This window comes from Hypomesus nipponensis, chromosome 25, assembly GCF_054491055.1.
Source record: "Hypomesus nipponensis isolate SF chromosome 25, ASM5449105v1, whole genome shotgun sequence".
Taxonomy (NCBI): domain Eukaryota; kingdom Metazoa; phylum Chordata; class Actinopteri; order Osmeriformes; family Osmeridae; genus Hypomesus; species Hypomesus nipponensis.
Window position 1 is genome coordinate 14,652,501 of NC_140385.1, and position 5,000 is coordinate 14,657,500.

General features: G+C 47.2%; 16 non-coding genes and 1 pseudogene across 16 annotated transcripts in view; all 17 read right to left on the minus strand.

Annotated features, from left to right (window-relative positions):
• The window catches only part of LOC146226033 (5S ribosomal RNA), a 119-nt gene extending 18 nt beyond the window's left edge, over positions 1 to 101 (minus strand). Inside the window, exon 1 of the ribosomal RNA XR_014748248.1 lies at positions 1 to 101. This exon is cut by the window's left edge and continues 18 nt beyond it. This is a non-coding gene — a ribosomal RNA (5S ribosomal RNA).
• Positions 102 to 277: 176 nt separating this feature from the next.
• Positions 278 to 396, minus strand: LOC146226034 (5S ribosomal RNA). Its single transcript, XR_014746847.1, has one exon. It is a non-coding gene; the product is annotated as a 5S ribosomal RNA (ribosomal RNA).
• A 184-nt stretch (positions 397 to 580) lies between these two features.
• LOC146226035 (5S ribosomal RNA) lies at positions 581 to 699 on the minus strand. The gene has a single exon (XR_014748249.1). It is a non-coding gene; the product is annotated as a 5S ribosomal RNA (ribosomal RNA).
• A 172-nt stretch (positions 700 to 871) lies between these two features.
• On the minus strand, positions 872 to 990 carry LOC146226036 (5S ribosomal RNA). Its single transcript, XR_014748251.1, has one exon. It is a non-coding gene; the product is annotated as a 5S ribosomal RNA (ribosomal RNA).
• A 188-nt stretch (positions 991 to 1,178) lies between these two features.
• On the minus strand, positions 1,179 to 1,297 carry LOC146226037 (5S ribosomal RNA; annotated as a pseudogene).
• A 172-nt stretch (positions 1,298 to 1,469) lies between these two features.
• Positions 1,470 to 1,588, minus strand: LOC146226038 (5S ribosomal RNA). The gene has a single exon (XR_014749091.1). It is a non-coding gene; the product is annotated as a 5S ribosomal RNA (ribosomal RNA).
• A 202-nt stretch (positions 1,589 to 1,790) lies between these two features.
• On the minus strand, positions 1,791 to 1,909 carry LOC146226039 (5S ribosomal RNA). The gene has a single exon (XR_014749842.1). It is a non-coding gene; the product is annotated as a 5S ribosomal RNA (ribosomal RNA).
• A 172-nt stretch (positions 1,910 to 2,081) lies between these two features.
• On the minus strand, positions 2,082 to 2,200 carry LOC146226040 (5S ribosomal RNA). The gene has a single exon (XR_014748252.1). It is a non-coding gene; the product is annotated as a 5S ribosomal RNA (ribosomal RNA).
• A 175-nt stretch (positions 2,201 to 2,375) lies between these two features.
• LOC146226041 (5S ribosomal RNA) lies at positions 2,376 to 2,494 on the minus strand. Its single transcript, XR_014749092.1, has one exon. It is a non-coding gene; the product is annotated as a 5S ribosomal RNA (ribosomal RNA).
• A 178-nt stretch (positions 2,495 to 2,672) lies between these two features.
• Positions 2,673 to 2,791, minus strand: LOC146226042 (5S ribosomal RNA). Its single transcript, XR_014748253.1, has one exon. It is a non-coding gene; the product is annotated as a 5S ribosomal RNA (ribosomal RNA).
• A 172-nt stretch (positions 2,792 to 2,963) lies between these two features.
• LOC146226043 (5S ribosomal RNA) lies at positions 2,964 to 3,082 on the minus strand. Its single transcript, XR_014748254.1, has one exon. It is a non-coding gene; the product is annotated as a 5S ribosomal RNA (ribosomal RNA).
• A 176-nt stretch (positions 3,083 to 3,258) lies between these two features.
• LOC146226044 (5S ribosomal RNA) lies at positions 3,259 to 3,377 on the minus strand. The gene has a single exon (XR_014746859.1). It is a non-coding gene; the product is annotated as a 5S ribosomal RNA (ribosomal RNA).
• Positions 3,378 to 3,563: 186 nt separating this feature from the next.
• Positions 3,564 to 3,682, minus strand: LOC146226045 (5S ribosomal RNA). Its single transcript, XR_014748255.1, has one exon. It is a non-coding gene; the product is annotated as a 5S ribosomal RNA (ribosomal RNA).
• A 172-nt stretch (positions 3,683 to 3,854) lies between these two features.
• On the minus strand, positions 3,855 to 3,973 carry LOC146226046 (5S ribosomal RNA). The gene has a single exon (XR_014749371.1). It is a non-coding gene; the product is annotated as a 5S ribosomal RNA (ribosomal RNA).
• Positions 3,974 to 4,161: 188 nt separating this feature from the next.
• LOC146226047 (5S ribosomal RNA) lies at positions 4,162 to 4,280 on the minus strand. The gene has a single exon (XR_014749093.1). It is a non-coding gene; the product is annotated as a 5S ribosomal RNA (ribosomal RNA).
• A 172-nt stretch (positions 4,281 to 4,452) lies between these two features.
• On the minus strand, positions 4,453 to 4,571 carry LOC146226048 (5S ribosomal RNA). The gene has a single exon (XR_014749094.1). It is a non-coding gene; the product is annotated as a 5S ribosomal RNA (ribosomal RNA).
• Positions 4,572 to 4,757: 186 nt separating this feature from the next.
• LOC146226049 (5S ribosomal RNA) lies at positions 4,758 to 4,876 on the minus strand. Its single transcript, XR_014749843.1, has one exon. It is a non-coding gene; the product is annotated as a 5S ribosomal RNA (ribosomal RNA).
• Between the last annotated feature and the right edge of the window lie 124 nt (positions 4,877 to 5,000).

Sequence of the window (5,000 nt, forward strand, 5' to 3'; positions counted from 1 at the left end):
TTCCCAGGCGGTCTCCCATCCAAGTACTAACCAGGCCCGACCCTGCTTAGCTTCCGAGATCAGACGAGATCGGGCGTTGCCAGGCTGGTATGGCCGTACGAAATAAGTTGACAACCATAGGCTACTTATCCATATACAGATTTAGCAATTGACAATGCAAGGTAGTCTCTCTCTCTCTCTCTCTCTCGTGTCAAAATGAAAACAGCTTCCAGCCCCTTTCATGAAGGACTACTTGTGCATATTGCAAGATGTCAGTTTCTAAGTGAATGAGCAAAAGAGCATACAGCACCTGGTATTCCCAGGCGGTCTCCCATCCAAGTACTAACCAGGCCCGACCCTGCTTAGCTTCCGAGATCAGACGAGATCGGGTGTTGCCAGGCTGGTATGGCCGTACGAAATAAGTTGACAACCATAGGCTACTTATCCATATACAGATTTAGCAATTGACAATGCAAGGTAGTCTCTCTCTCTCTCTCTCTCTCTCTCTCTCGTGTCAAAATGAAAACAGCTTCCAGCCCCTTTCATGAAGGACTACTTGTGCATATTGCAAGATGTCAGTTTCTAAGTGAATGAGCAAAAGAGCATACAGCACCTGGTATTCCCAGGCGGTCTCCCATCCAAGTACTAACCAGGCCCGACCCTGCTTAGCTTCCGAGATCAGACGAGATCGGGCGTTGCCAGGCTGGTATGGCCGTACGAAATAAGTTGACAACCATAGGCTACTTATCCATATACAGATTTAGCAATTGACAATGCAAGGTGGTCTCTCTCTCTCTCTCTCGTGTCAAAATGAAAACAGCTTCCAGCCCCTTTCATGAAGGACTACTTGTGCATATTGCAAGATTTCAGTTTCTAAGTGAATGAGCAAAAGAGCATACAGCACCTGGTATTCCCAGGCGGTCTCCCATCCAAGTACTAACCAGGCCCGACCCTGCTTAGCTTCCGAGATCAGACGAGATCGGGCGTTGCCAGGCTGGTATGGCCGTACGAAATAAGTTGACAACCATAGGCTACTTATCCATATACAGATTTAGCAATTGACAATGCAAGGTAGTCTCTCTCTCTCTCTCTCTCTCTCTCTCTCTCTCGTGTCAAAATGAAAACAGCTTCCAGCCCCTTTCATGAAGGACTACTTGTGCATATTGCAAGATGTCAGTTTCTAAGTGAATGAGCAAAAGAGCATACAGCACCTGGTATTCCCAGGCGGTCTCCCATCCAAGTACTAACGAGGCCCGACCCTGCTTAGCTTCCGAGATCAGACGTGATCGGGCGTTGCCAGGCTGGTATGGCCGTACGAAATAAGTTGACAACCATAGGCTACTTATCCATATACAGATTTAGCAATTGACAATGCAAGGTGGTCTCTCTCTCTCTCTCTCGTGTCAAAATGAAAACAGCTTCCAGCCCCTTTCATGAAGGACTACTTGTGCATATTGCAAGATGTCAGTTTCTAAGTGAATGAGCAAAAGAGCATACAGCACCTGGTATTCCCAGGCGGTCTCCCATCCAAGTACTAACCAGGCCCGACCCTGCTTAGCTTCCGAGATCAGACGTGATCGGGCGTTGCCAGGCTGGTATGGCCGTACGAAATAAGTTGACAACCATAGGCTACTTATCCATATACAGATTTAGCAATTGACAATGCAAGGTGGTCTCTCTCTCTCTCTCTCTCTCTCTCTCTCTCTCTCTCTCTCTCTCTCGTGTCAAAATGAAAACAGCTTCCAGCCCCTTTCATGAAGGACTACTTGTGCATATTGCAAGATGTCAGTTTCTAAGTGAATGAGCAAAAGAGCATACAGCACCTGGTATTCCCAGGCGGTCTCCCATCCAAGTACTAACCAGGCCCGACCCTGCTTAGCTTCCAAGATCAGACGAGATCGGGCGTTGCCAGGCTGGTATGGCCGTACGAAATAAGTTGACAACCATAGGCTACTTATCCATATACAGATTTAGCAATTGACAATGCAAGGTAGTCTCTCTCTCTCTCTCTCGTGTCAAAATGAAAACAGCTTCCAGCCCCTTTCATGAAGGACTACTTGTGCATATTGCAAGATGTCAGTTTCTAAGTGAATGAGCAAAAGAGCATACAGCACCTGGTATTCCCAGGCGGTCTCCCATCCAAGTACTAACCAGGCCCGACCCTGCTTAGCTTCCGAGATCAGACGAGATCGGGCGTTGCCAGGCTGGTATGGCCGTACGAAATAAGTTGACAACCATAGGCTACTTATCCATATACAGATTTAGCAATTGACAATGCAAGGTGGTCTCTCTCTCTCTCTCTCTCGTGTCAAAATGAAAACAGCTTCCAGCCCCTTTCATGAAGGACTACTTGTGCATATTGCAAGATTTTCAGTTTCTAAGTGAATGAGCAAAAGAGCATACAGCACCTGGTATTCCCAGGCGGTCTCCCATCCAAGTACTAACCAGGCCCGACCCTGCTTAGCTTCCGAGATCAGACGTGATCGGGCGTTGCCAGGCTGGTATGGCCGTACGAAATAAGTTGACAACCATAGGCTACTTATCCATATACAGATTTAGCAATTGACAATGCAAGGTAGTCTCTCTCTCTCTCTCTCTCTCTCGTGTCAAAATGAAAACAGCTTCCAGCCCCTTTCATGAAGGACTACTTGTGCATATTGCAAGATGTCAGTTTCTAAGTGAATGAGCAAAAGAGCATACAGCACCTGGTATTCCCAGGCGGTCTCCCATCCAAGTACTAACCAGGCCCGACCCTGCTTAGCTTCCGAGATCAGACGAGATCGGGCGTTGCCAGGCTGGTATGGCCGTACGAAATAAGTTGACAACCATAGGCTACTTATCCATATACAGATTTAGCAATTGACAATGCAAGGTGGTCTCTCTCTCTCTCTCTCGTGTCAAAATGAAAACAGCTTCCAGCCCCTTTCATGAAGGACTACTTGTGCATATTGCAAGATTTCAGTTTCTAAGTGAATGAGCAAAAGAGCATACAGCACCTGGTATTCCCAGGCGGTCTCCCATCCAAGTACTAACCAGGCCCGACCCTGCTTAGCTTCCGAGATCAGACGAGATCGGGCGTTGCCAGGCTGGTATGGCCGTACGAAATAAGTTGACAACCATAGGCTACTTATCCATATACAGATTTAGCAATTGACAATGCAAGGTAGTCTCTCTCTCTCTCTCTCTCTCGTGTCAAAATGAAAACAGCTTCCAGCCCCTTTCATGAAGGACTACTTGTGCATATTGCAAGATGTCAGTTTCTAAGTGAATGAGCAAAAGAGCATACAGCACCTGGTATTCCCAGGCGGTCTCCCATCCAAGTACTAACCAGGCCCGACCCTGCTTAGCTTCCGAGATCAGACGAGATCGGGTGTTGCCAGGCTGGTATGGCCGTACGAAATAAGTTGACAACCATAGGCTACTTATCCATATACAGATTTAGCAATTGACAATGCAAGGTAGTCTCTCTCTCTCTCTCTCTCTCTCTCTCTCTCGTGTCAAAATGAAAACAGCTTCCAGCCCCTTTCATGAAGGACTACTTGTGCATATTGCAAGATGTCAGTTTCTAAGTGAATGAGCAAAAGAGCATACAGCACCTGGTATTCCCAGGCGGTCTCCCATCCAAGTACTAACCAGGCCCGACCCTGCTTAGCTTCCGAGATCAGACGAGATCGGGCGTTGCCAGGCTGGTATGGCCGTACGAAATAAGTTGACAACCATAGGCTACTTATCCATATACAGATTTAGCAATTGACAATGCAAGGTGGTCTCTCTCTCTCTCTCTCGTGTCAAAATGAAAACAGCTTCCAGCCCCTTTCATGAAGGACTACTTGTGCATATTGCAAGATTTCAGTTTCTAAGTGAATGAGCAAAAGAGCATACAGCACCTGGTATTCCCAGGCGGTCTCCCATCCAAGTACTAACCAGGCCCGACCCTGCTTAGCTTCCGAGATCAGACGAGATCGGGCGTTGCCAAGCTGGTATGGCCGTACGAAATAAGTTGACAACCATAGGCTACTTATCCATATACAGATTTAGCAATTGACAATGCAAGGTAGTCTCTCTCTCTCTCTCTCTCTCTCTCTCTCTCTCGTGTCAAAATGAAAACAGCTTCCAGCCCCTTTCATGAAGGACTACTTGTGCATATTGCAAGATGTCAGTTTCTAAGTGAATGAGCAAAAGAGCATACAGCACCTGGTATTCCCAGGCGGTCTCCCATCCAAGTACTAACCAGGCCCGACCCTGCTTAGCTTCCGAGATCAGACGTGATCGGGCGTTGCCAGGCTGGTATGGCCGTACGAAATAAGTTGACAACCATAGGCTACTTATCCATATACAGATTTAGCAATTGACAATGCAAGGTGGTCTCTCTCTCTCTCTCTCGTGTCAAAATGAAAACAGCTTCCAGCCCCTTTCATGAAGGACTACTTGTGCATATTGCAAGATGTCAGTTTCTAAGTGAATGAGCAAAAGAGCATACAGCACCTGGTATTCCCAGGCGGTCTCCCATCCAAGTACTAACCAGGCCCGACCCTGCTTAGCTTCCGAGATCAGACGTGATCGGGCGTTGCCAGGCTGGTATGGCCGTACGAAATAAGTTGACAACCATAGGCTACTTATCCATATACAGATTTAGCAATTGACAATGCAAGGTGGTCTCTCTCTCTCTCTCTCTCTCTCTCTCTCTCGTGTCAAAATGAAAACAGCTTCCAGCCCCTTTCATGAAGGACTACTTGTGCATATTGCAAGATGTCAGTTTCTAAGTGAATGAGCAAAAGAGCATACAGCACCTGGTATTCCCAGGCGGTCTCCCATCCAAGTACTAACCAGGCCCGACCCTGCTTAGCTTCCAAGATCAGACGAGATCGGGCGTTGCCAGGCTGGTATGGCCGTACGAAATAAGTTGACAACCATAGGCTACTTATCCATATACAGATTTAGCAATTGACAATGCAAGGTAGTCTCTCTCTCTCTCTCTCGTGTCAAAATGAAAACAGCTTCCAGCCCCTTTCATGAAGGAC